This window comes from Phlebotomus argentipes, unplaced genomic scaffold (genome assembly GCF_947086385.1).
Source record: "Phlebotomus argentipes unplaced genomic scaffold, Phlebotomus argentipes genome assembly scaffold_4, whole genome shotgun sequence".
Taxonomy (NCBI): domain Eukaryota; kingdom Metazoa; phylum Arthropoda; class Insecta; order Diptera; family Psychodidae; genus Phlebotomus; species Phlebotomus argentipes.
This window is the reverse complement of record NW_026776174.1, coordinates 10271655-10283989: the sequence shown is the minus strand read 5'-3', so window position 1 is coordinate 10283989 and position 12335 is coordinate 10271655. Positions and strand designations below refer to the sequence as shown.

The 12335-nt window shown below is 47.0% G+C and overlaps 1 protein-coding gene across 1 annotated transcript in view; it reads left to right on the top strand.

Moving 5' to 3' along the window:
- Nucleotides 1-492: 492 nt before the first annotated feature.
- Nucleotides 493-12335, top strand: part of LOC132258566 (zinc finger protein 1) — a 52025-nt gene continuing 40182 nt past the window's right edge. Inside the window, exon 1 of the mRNA XM_059755919.1 lies at nt 493-938. The gene's annotated coding sequence lies outside the window, so the exon portion shown is untranslated. The remainder of the gene's footprint in view (nt 939-12335) is intronic.

Here is a 12335-nt window from a genome sequence, read left to right as displayed (position 1 = left end):
CTTCGAGTATATTTCTGTATTCACTTCACCACGAACACTCAATATTTCGACGAATTTCCCACCAATTTCACCGCCAATTTCCACTTGAGGGGAAGTAATTAGATTGTTAGGGAACTCTATTGGACCTTTTTTCCTAGAGTTGTGTGCCTCAGCACTTCGCCCATCGCTCCTGACCCACTTCAATGGCACCCAATTGATTTCCCGCAGTGACTTTCAATCGATTGTATACCTTCTATACAGAGATTTTCCACTGCTCGTCAGCCTTCATGCACCTTCTCAGAGGCGAAGGTGTGGCGAAAGATCGTTGTCCACAGCGATGCCACGCTCTGTGATGAGGCTTTCCGCTGGGGATATGGCTCACAGTGTTTATTTGTGTGTCTCAGCGCGAGAATGTCCAAATGGAGGTTGCAGTGTGAGTGAGAGTTTTGAATGAAAATCCCATTCAACGTGCCACCACATGAAATTCTCTAGTTACACGCCGTATTTCACGGCGCGATCAACACGCGAGACGCTTCTCGAATCCCTTGGAAATCCAAAAGAAGTCGCGGAAAAATTGTGAAAGCAACATATGCGATTGGATCTGACTTGGGGTAAATTAGTCAAAATAGAACGTTCAATTGAATTTTTAATCCACAAAGCGTTTGACTTTAAATGTACTGAGTTGAGGAGCGAGAGTGGGAGACGAAGAGTTTGTGGAAAAGTGATTCTCCGTGAGTTTTCCCAAAGAGACGCAGCGAGAGAGAGAGAGAGAGAAAGAGAAATGTGTTAGTTGGGATGTGAGTGAAAATTTGTAGTGTGAGAGGGCAGAACACAAAAAGGAGAAAAGTGATAAAGAATCTTGGCGCCAGACGCCCGTAGGCAGGAAAATTATTGAGTCAGAAGAGACAGCAAGATAAAAAAGGGGAAAAGCTGAAGAGGAAAAAAATACATGCATCAAGGTATGATTATTCACCTTCCATATCTACACGATACTAGCACGATTCCTTCGTGACAAATGACTCCTCCGATTGCGGTTGAGGACGAGAGAATAATAATGTCGAGACTCTCCCGAGAAAGAGATGCTGCGAAGCGAAACTCGGAGGATGTAATTGATTTTAATTGAATAGTAAGTTCAATGTTCTTCACGTTAATTGAGAGTCAAGGCCTGTTGTTGAGGAATGGAGAGTATAAACCGCTCTAGAATTGCATCTAGTCAATGAATTTTCACCCTTTCTCTGCTCCCAATAAATTCAACAGTGATCATTTTGGAATTTATTGCGGCAAATGGAGTTTCACCTCTCAAACTAATCAATTGATAAACTTATCTCGTGCTCGCGAAGTCGTCTCAGTCTCTGCATGCTGTTTACATTGGCACAGAAGAATATTTCACATGACATGGCAAAATAATCTCTGTGACGAGAAATTTCTTTGTGGCACCTTCTGGGTGTGTTATGACGATGGTGATAAGCAAGGGAGATTTTTGGGGTATCAGCAAAATGTTCCACACACTCCTTCTCCAATTTCACAGTTTTTCTCCTCTCCCACATTCCTCAAAGACATTTTTCCCCTGGACATTCTTACCTACATGGCGCTGTGGAGTCAAGGTGACTTGTTTAAAGAGATGACGGAGCCCCGAGTTCGTCACTGGCTGAGTCAGTGTCAAACTCGGGGAGGTGTGATTGAAGTTATTCAGCGATGGTGTGGGTTTCATAATGCTCGAGGGGAGAAAATATCGAGAGAGCGGGGGTTATTTCGTGCTGAGTAGATTCAATATGCCTGGAGGACGGTGTGTCCTTCTGTGCCATTTCACTGCCATGTGGAGGACAAGAGAGATGACAAAGAAATTGCTTCATTGGCACTTTTGTGCTCCCATGAAAAGGTGAATTGCTCCCATCGACGACAGCACACGGGAAATATTTCATTGATATAATTTGCGACGGGCGCTGAGGGGACATGTCAGGGGATCGTTAATAATTTCCACACTTTGTCACTTTTAAATTCTCACCGCTCCCCGCCGGAGGGAGGGAGACTCCAGCCCAGCGACAGGCAGTCCGGCAAACGAGCGGCTCTGATCGCAAGAGCATCCTGTTAATTCTCAGCAATAAAGTGAACACCACACATGCTTTATTGGCTCAATTTATCGCACTCCCCATTTAACCTGAGTTCACCTCAGAATTACCGGATCAATTCATGACTGGCCGGAGTCATCTTGTGGAGTGTGAGACACTTTTTTGTGTCACGCTCGCATATATTGCAATTACTTCGTCATTGGAGTCACCTCTGAGTGAATAGAGGAGACGATTTTGAGCATTCCTGGTTCTCTGTGGACCCTCAAGAAGTCACAACACTGCCGGTCCGTTTGATTAGATAAGTTGTGAACTTGATTAAATGGACGGTGATGTAAAAACAAGTGGTTCAATACCCCTAGACAGCCATTCAGTGCATCGCGGGTGGAACGCGCTTCCACATTGAGCTGTGCTCAAGTAAATTTCCTCTCGAACACAATCATACAAAGTTAGAAGGAATTGAATCCCCTTGTGCTGCAAAGTGTAAACTTATTTTAGCTGATGATGTGAATATGGACACGCTTATCGTGGCTGAGAATGCTCCGTGTTGAGGCGGGGGTGTCGAATTACAATCCAGGTATGTATACTAAAATACAAACCTCGAGTCAACATAATGGCCAAGAGAGCGCTTAGATCATATTTTTTATTTATAAAACAATACGTGACTTTGTGAGGGAGAAGCGGAGATGTTGGACAAACGGTGAGGCTTAAAATAAAGTTTAATTACGACGTGGAGCCATAAAATTGCCAACGAGCATCACCACGAAATTCTCGCATTTCTCTGTGGTTTCTGGAGAATTACTATTGGGAGTACAGTTCACATTTGTCTTTTGGCGACTTTCAAATTTAACTGCTTCTCAGGCACCGGAAAATGATGATCGGTGGACCCGGTCAAGCTCACTGAAGGGAAAATATTTTACGAGCCACCGTGAATCATAGGAAACGACTCAGAAGGAGACGCCGAGGGGACGACGCGTCATTTTTGATTCACCGCCGTTTCTCACGGTCAAATGACTCGAGAATTTATGCATGTAAATTCATCGATATTGCACTCAAGCAGCATCGAAGAAATGGCAAACCGGTGAACATTATTCTTGCGCTAAAAGGATAAAACATAATAAAACTTCTGCCAAAGAGCGAAACGCTGAAACGAGAAAGATGTGAAAATCCCCGCCACGAAAAAAGGATATAAAAGAAAGGTAATGGCTCGTCATTTGTTTGGAGAGTAAATTCACCTGAGTCGCTTTGAGGTTTACCTGTTGCTTATACCTTAAAGTGGGTGGAAAATCCGGATTCGCTGTGAGGAACTTTGTGGAAATCCCCGTGATTTATGAACAGCATTTTGTGGCTGTGTGACTCAATATTTGGGTGTGTTTTGCGTCGGGAAAAATTGGCACGTGTGAAAATCCCTCATATCTGATGGTTTTTCCGCTGAAAAATCTCTCTCGACAGCAATGTGCAATTTACCTCGGCGGATTGCAATTGGAAGTCGACAAGATCCGACAGGACGATTCGGAGTGAGTCACAAACAGATTAAGCGGAATTTATTCTGTGGCTTTTCCCACCCACTCGTGGGTGGCAATTTATTGTCGAGCGAAGCCGCCGAAACAGGTGTTGAGCCGCATTTTTGTAACTTCCAGCGCGGAGACGCCGACTTGCCTAATCTGGAGGAATTTATGCTCGTGCGGCGGCGGAAGTTCAAATGACGCTCCTGAACTCGAGCCGCACGTGAACCCCATTCGCGGGGCGCGCGGGAGGCTCGAGAGGGCGGCAGTTAATGTGGAAGGGCTGCCGAGGGTGCGAGTGGGAAAATGAGCCGGCGCGGGGCGGAAATTGAGAAAGTTAATGAGATGCCACCTCAATTAGCACAGCGTCGCCCCGAACGAGCGCTCCGCCAACGACTTCCCGGAGGATTCGCGCTCACCTCGCGCCCGCGAATGGCATTTGATGGGTTGTCAGTGGTTTTGCCTCGATTGTTCACTGTGTTAAATTGATTTGATTAATCGTCGATCAGCAATATCCAATAAAAATAAATCTGGCGACAAATGGCACACGATAAAAGGCAGTTTTTCATCGGCGCATCGAAAATAAATTTAATATTATGATGGACAAAAAATAATAATTATCGCCGCGTTGAATAAACATATTCGGGCGTTCAGTGTTTCACTCTTTTGTGCACTTGATTGAGTTTCAGCGGCTTCGGGTGCATTTCCCGGCACCGCGGCCCGCGGCCGCCCTCGCGCAGTGCATCTGCTGGCGCTCGGCGGGAGAAAAAGTGCGGGAAATGGGGCCACGGGAAATCCACCGTCAATGGTTGATTGTGTTTGGGAATTTATCGCTGATTAAAAAAAGTTAATAGCCACAATAAATGTGCACGGCAAAGAGGCAAAAAGCACTCGCCGCCGCGAGGGAGAGAAAAATGTTTTAAATATAAATAAAATATTGTGTATTTCTGGCAAATTTACGTTGATTATTTATTGTTCGGTGTGCAGAGGTGATAAATTTCTCGCATTTAGAGAGCCACTCTTTTTTGTCCGCCGCGCCGCAGCCCCCGAATTGGGGGTGGGAAGCAGTCGCAGCGGCCGGAAAAGTCGCGGCAAGTGACGCGAGGCAATTGAACTCTGAGCATTTCCTTCTGTGGGAAGCGCGCGATAATTTATTTATCCACGAGACACGGCAGAGAAAAGGTGCGAGTGAAGAAACACGGCGCGAGTTTCTTGCCTCAGTTGGGCCACAGATTTCACCGCCAGACACTCGCGTCTATTTCGAGGGAGGCTATTTTTAATTTTCCTTTGTCGATGAGCACAAAAGCGGCAGAATTTAAAAAGCGACCCCACTTCTTCGGCGATTAATGCACTTTCGGGGAAGAAAAGGTGTCTGCGAGTGCGACAAAGCGCACCAAAGAAAGGATGGGAGATTCTCGCCTTCTTGGCAGATCCTTCGACTGATTCGCCGGATTTTGGCTGCGGCGACGAGACTGAGTCGCTGAAGATCTCTAATAAAATGCACTGGATTCTGCCAGCTCTTCCATCACGAGATTTAGCTTCTGGGATTCTGGAGCGCTCTCGAGCTCCCGCGAGACTCCATAAATCTTGGCGAGAGAGTGACTAAAAGACACACTGAGTAAAAGGTGGCAAAACTCTCCATCGTCGACACTTTCGCCGGATCCCTCGCGACTTTTTTGAGCCACCCCAGAATTGAGGCTCGACACATTTTCCTCTCTCTCTCGGCAAATGTTTGCAGATGTAAATCTGTATGAATAATTTGAAATTGCAGCCACTTTGTTGTGGCTCCCCATCTTCTGCGTCTGGCAGCCGCTTTGCGCACCTTCGCGTGACTCCTCGTCGTGTTCCGAGCGAAAAACCGGGGCTGTGGAGTGGGACGATGAGGAGCTATTGTGCCATTTATTCCCACCTCTTCCAGCCACTCAGTGTCATCCACTGGCGCCGGTGCAATTTTTATTCATACGCCACATCTCTCTTTATTGAGGTCGCCCTCTTGAGTGATTCCTATGCAAATGAAGTGCTCTCCCGAGGGAGATTCCTTGCGAAGGCAGGTGGAAGCGACTTGCCGGGAACAATTCGCCGGCTGAAGCTCGGCAGGGATCGCGATCGGGAGCGAGGAAGAGTGGTCAGCAGACCACGCTCATATCCTGAGGGAAAAAGCGGCGAGAACGTGGCCAGAATCCAGGAGCGCGTCCTCCTGCAAGACCGCAAACATCCTCCGACGAAGGGGGGAAAAAGCTCCAATTCACCTCGCCGGAGTGGCAGGAAACATCTGCTCCAGCCACCAAATGGATCGTGACGGCTGGAGTGCAGCGGCAGTGGCGAGAGGGACTCCCCACCTTCCAGGAGATACACTTTTTATCACACACTCGCTCATTTTGGCGCTCCTCAGGACGTGTTCGGAATGGCAATGCGGGCCGGAGGTGGAGGACGTCTGAGATACAAAACAGCCGACTCTGCGCTATCCTTCCGCCGAGGCAGCGCCAGGACGGGACACCTGCTCGCTCTTCTGCATGAGCCTCGGCGGTCGAAGAGCGGGGGAAATGTGAAGTGGAAAATGACGAATTGATCGAGTTCCTCGGGAGGGCATAAATTTGCCGCACTTCAGCGACACTTCATCTTCTCGACCGACTCTTGCTCGCCGAATGCATTCAGTGGCTCGTTCGAGGGAATTGAATCCTGAGAGTGCATATTTCACCAGAAGCCTTCTCACGTCAGAGGTAATATCGTCACGTCCTCATAATTCTCACTCTCACGTGTGCTTTCTCCGGAGATTGTGGCGCAAGTTTCCATTTCCCATAATGCCTTGCTCAGTCGGAAAATGAATTTGTGCGAAAGAAAGGCTCATTTTTTACCGAGTCAGGGATCCTGGGCTCATTTGCCGGGGCGCCATAGACAAATTCTCAGTAACGTTAATTGGAAGACTGATGGCAATTTTTCACTCCTTTTTAATTATCTGTGCTCTCACGTTTGGACCCTCGGAGAGTCACAGTGAACTTTCAGGCATCATTTGAAGCAGTCTCAAATGAGAGTTCCACTAATTGATTGGAGCACGTTGGTCTCATCCGCAAATTGACTGGGAGGAATTTCTTTTGCCCACTCTTGGCGCGGAGAGAGTGCAATTTTCCTGCAATTTCCACATTCCATTTGAGCTCTGCGAACTCTGGAACACGGTTCATGAGCAACAATGTGGCACTTCCTTCCACATAATTCACCTTCGTGCCATTCTTAGCACCACTTTGAGTTTTTTCCGCGTCTTTTCCACCCGCGAGCGCCGCGAAGGTGAGCAATGGAGCGAAATCTCCGACTCCGTGGGACATTTATGGGTCTGACAATTTGATTTGTATCATTCGCGGCGTCGAGCACTCTTCGCCCTCACTCCTGGCTTCCTTCCGCCGTTCGGGGCGTCATTTGAGTACTTTATTGACTCCCCTTCGCGCGCGTCCTCGCCGCGATTGTCGAGGCGGCGTGGAGAAAGGTGGAATTTGCGAATCGGGCGAAAGGTGAGCCGCGCGACGGAGGCTGCAGAAGGAGACTGTCGAGATGGGGCTTCTGTCTCCTGACGTTCGCGCCACTCCAGACGCGAGGGAAACTTTTTTAATTACCATTCTGCCGTGCGTCGCGGTGGAAAATGCGGCGTGTTCTACAACAGACGATGTCTCTGACCTCGTCGCCAGACGGGCAGTTGCACGCGAATTGGGAGCATAATCTGCCCGAGTGGTTTAATTAATTTAATCCCAGGCGGCTGTGGAGTAATGTCAAGCAGGATCACTTTTCCACGCCGTGAAAAGTGTGTGAGATTCGAAAGCCAAACCCAATATTTTCCGCATTTCCCCACCCAGAGCGGCTTCCTTATCGCCATTCTGCCTGAGTGCCCCGAATTGATTTACTCCAGGGAGCAGGAGGCACACGTTGAGCACGACAGGTGATCGGAGGGGTGATGAAAAGTGACGCCCCAAGATGCTGGTCTGACGCCGGGACGCGGGGAGGCGAGTGGAATGAATGGAGCGCGGAATGGCTTCATTCAGAGTCGCTTTGTCCCATCGAGTGATGTTCTGTAATCTCTCCAACATTGTAATTATCATCCATCTTATCTGGCACGCTGATTGCACTTTCATTCGCCCGGAATGGTCGTTCTGCGGCAAGCGAAGGTGAGCCGAGCGAGGACTCAATGAGTGACAATTTTTCACGTTAATCACTTCGACAAAGTGAATCAGGGAGAACAGGGGTGAATCCTCCTCCAGTCGCTTGGCGGCGGGAGATTCAGCCGTGAGTTCTGGGGTGGAAAGCGAAGGGTTCGCCGGCGAAAGGAGTCGAGGGTGACTCAGTGACAGGCATGGCCCTAATTTCGTCAGTGCACTTCAGTGAGGGTGGCTTTTGTCATTTCACGAACATAATTGGCGTGTTTTCTCGCCGCTCGGGAGGAGCTTCTGTGAGTTTCCATAGTTTTTCCATGGTGATTCCCGAGGAGTCCGGCGAGAGCGGCCAGAGGGACGATCCTCACCTATGAAGGACTTGTGTTCTTGCAGAATGAGGAAAATTGCTTGAGCTCACAGTTGGCGCGAAGGAAAATCGAAGGAGGCGAAGCAGCTGCTCGTGACATATTGATTATTATGAGGCCTTCAGCCACTCTCTCCGCTCGGCTTCTCCATGCAGATCGTTTCCCAGGAGTGCGATACCACCTCAGCACACTTCCAGGTGCCGGAAATGTCTCGGGAGCCCAAGAGGAGGGCGGAGAAGTTTACGACGGCAATTGGCGACGGCAGATAAGTGGATCCAATTCAGGTTGAGCACGATCAATGAAACTCTTTCTGCAAGAGGGTGTCGAAGAGCGACGCTCGTGTGGCTTGAATTTTTCTGCCTCACTTGCACAGACTCTCGATGGAAATTTAATTTCAATCTTTCCACTGACTGGCGACGAACAACGCCGGAAAGGTGTGCTGATACACAAATTTTCAGGGCGCGATAAATTTCTGCTTCGTCGAAGAATGGGAAAGTGTATTAAATTGCTTCGATGATTTCTTTCCGCGAGAACTTTGGCGGTTTTGAGGGGGTGAATTTTGATGGGAAACAACTCAATTTGGCAGTGATTAAAGCGATGGGGAAATTGGTGGGTTTTCAGTGGCCAAATCAGCTTTTGCTTACCTTTCAGCTGCCCTGGAAATCGTGGGTGGCACAAATTGTCAATTCTGTTAATGAACTTTTTTGCAATTTCCTCCGCACACATGTGGCACTCTCCGACCCTCGGCGCTGTTGTGCGTCTCTTTCTGTGCCAGGACACGCCAGGACTACTCCATGTGTTGCGCTTTCGCACCCAAACTCACCAATTTATAGGTGTCAATGTGTTGAGAGTCAGAGTCGAACTCAATGCGGCGAGAGCAGTAAATTTCCCGAGTGCTTTTCCATCGGCACAGCTCAGGAGGCGGGCGAATGCGTCACTGTCCGACGGGCTTTTACCTTCAAACACGGATGCTGTCGACTGAGTACCATATGTAGATTGCAATTACAGACAATTCGATTTCTCTCTCCCCTCCGTGTCAAGTCAAACTGGACGACGATGCGAAGATGAAAGTGCTGTGTTGGGAAAATTAGGGTTCCTGTTGAGGTGGAAGATGACAAGTTGGGAATTGTCCTGAACAGGAGAAATGTCGTGAAGTGCGAAGAGTGGAAGAAAGTCATGCACAATGAAGTATTTCCACTGCAGAAACTTCTGGCCAATTAATCAATAGGCAAAAACATTTTTGGCAAATGTTCAAAGAGTGTGTTCACTCTGTTTTACGTTTCGCTGCACACAGCATCAATCACAGTCTCAGCAATTATGAATTTTTACTCGCTGGCGCGAAAGGATGACTTGGGCATATCTCAAGCTCTCTCTCTCCAGCCAATTAGACGGGGGTGGAGATGTCGAAATGCGGAGCCTGAAGGTGAATGTTTCATTGGAAATACATCTCATACTTCCTCCACAGCGCGTGTGTGCATGATAATATTGGCAGAGGAGATGTATGGAGTTAATTGATTTGTCTTTCTGGTATCAATCAATACGCCACATGAGAAAGATTGTGGCTTCTTGGGAAAGCCACAGTCAGACATTCCGTGACTCATTCGTTTTCCATCCAATTCTCCTCGTTTGCCAGAGAACCATTAGTTGAGAGCAATATCTTACCATTCCACCGTTCGTCTTGTGATTCACTCAATTCGTGTTCTATTTCTGGTGCACCTTTTAGAAGGTATTCAGATAAATCACTGCCAAACACATTTCCACCACATCGATCCATCTCAGGACGACGGGGCGCGAGGGGCGCACACTGATTTTCCTCAAGTGCCACTGAAGGATGACTCAAGTGCGTCAAAGTGGCTGGCTCAGTGGACTCTCTCACTCTCTCTCGGAAGTGACTTTCGTGTCCATGTGCGGACTGCCAGATGAGGTGAGAAGGGAAGCGCACACAATTCCTGGAAGATGATCAAATAGCTGAAGAGTGGAGAGTGAATGTCTCGAGATTTCCTCGCGCGTCGCGCCGGGGCGCAAAAAAGAGTGCTGATGTTTACGTGCAAATGCGTCCCGACACTAAAATATAAGAGCTGTTTGTGAAAAACGCGGAAAAGTGAGGGTGGAGAGGAGGTGTGGGGAAAATTGGTGTGGCGACGTGGCCAGATTATTTCTCTCATCGAGGTACTCCAATAAAAGCACAAGCATTAATTACCTTCATTTTGGTAGCCAATTTTTCTTCACTGTTTACAATTGCGTGTGAATTTGTGTATTTTGAGGCTGTTTTACGCGCTTCTACAACCCGAAAATCCCATACAACAGTTTAAAAGGATAACATCAAATATAACATAAAAACACATCAAGTTTTATATTTTGCGGAAATGAACGCAACATAAAGTTGCTAATTAAATTAACGTGTATCTTCTTCGTTCCTTCTCACTCACCCGCGCTCGCAGCCTTTTATCTGTGCCTCGCGTGGATCTCAAGCTACACAGGAGAAGTAAAACATTCCTGACACAAGATTCTCTCCTCTCTCTCTCTCTGCCTTTTTTATTGAAATTGTTTGATGAGGAGAATTTCAAAAATCCACTTGATGTTTTACACTTTTCGTGTGAAAATCCGGCCGAGGAGACTGAGAGAAAAAAAGGTAATAAAACTGTATTAAATATTTTGAGGTGAATTTTCTTAAATGAAAATTTAGTGAAAACGAAAGCCCACTGAGCTAATTTGATTTACAATATTGCTCGCATTGCTCGTCTCTTCCTCTGAAGTTCCTCACTGAAGTTGATGAGGAGCGTCTGAGAACTTTATAGCAGCCGCGTGCAGATTTTCCCGACTGCTCCCCACATTTTTTCCTCCTCTCCCTCATTGGCACAACGACTTTTTTGTGGTCATTTTACGTGTGTCTGGTGTCATTTCCATCGCTGAATTTGATATTTTTGGTAGCATTGCGCGCGGTGACGCCAAAATTGTCGAATGTCTGAAGACAGACAAAGAAAGTACACTTGGCTGAATTCTCTCTTCAACATGTTCCACCAATTGCTCATCACATAAGCCTGGCACCTGGTTTATGTGATGCTGGAAAATCTATTTCCAGCGCCACCGAAGAGGAATGCGAAGCAAGTTCAATTACCCATAAGGTGAAATATTTTCAAGATGGGATGTTGGAGAGCGTCTCTCGCCTCCCCATCTTCTCCTCTCTTGTGTGTCTAAATGTATGCAGACATGCGGTGGGGCGGCAAGAAGAAAAATATGACGAACATCTCTTTCACCTTTGCATCGTTACTGACATACACGTGTATATTTGGCCCCTGTGGGACAATAAAGGCACGAGTGAATTGGGCGTCAGGTGCTCCTGTGGCAAGTTGAAAATATACTTTCGCCCTCGGTATGAACATCAGCATCGCCTGGTGAGATAAAATCCCATTTTACGGTAGCAAAATCATATTGTCATAATTCCATCTCGCCCTTCTGACGAAAAGATTCACCTTCGTTGCGCTGTGAATTTATTCAACCCTCGAAAACAGCCCTCCTCCGCACGCAGAGCCCCGTTTTGGATGAATATGGGAAATAGAGTAACTTGTATTCAAGTTGTGCCTCTCGAGTGCAAAATGGTTTAAAGTGGAAGCGAGGGAAAAATCCCGAATTTATGGACACGCAAGCACAATTTCTACAAAGCTAAATCGTGAGATTAAAATGATTGAAGCCAAGGAAGGATATTCTCGTGTGGAATTGACACATCTTCCCTGGCATAGCATAAAATGGGCAAAAGTTGCAAAACTCCCAGTTTCCCCATCGCGAAAAGTGGGAAAGTTTCGCCACCTTTCCAAGACGCGCAACATCCATTTTATTATGCTTAATACCCAATTTAAAATTTTACCCACTCAAGTGACTCGTGTTCGTGTGATCTTTGGAGTTTTGTGTCACGCGTGGACAATTTTGGGCTCGGAAAATCTTTAATCGAAAAATTTATTTGAGATGTGAATGGTTGTAAAATATTCAAAACACACAACACTGCGTGTAGTTTAAATATCTCTCTGGGGATTGCTAAATGCTATAAATCCATTTTAATTGTCGAGATCATTCAGATTTTGCCGTAAAATTGTTCTATATAATCCCATGTCTTCACGTGCTCAACTTCCTTTCCTGCCTTTGTGGCATGTGCAACAGTGGCTTTTAATGTGACAATAACAAAGTCCCACTGCGATAGAAGGTAAAGTCTGTTCTGGGGCCTTTTCACAGAGAGCTTTCTCGTCTTCACACCCGTTGGATATACAACTATTTTTACCGATTGATCTC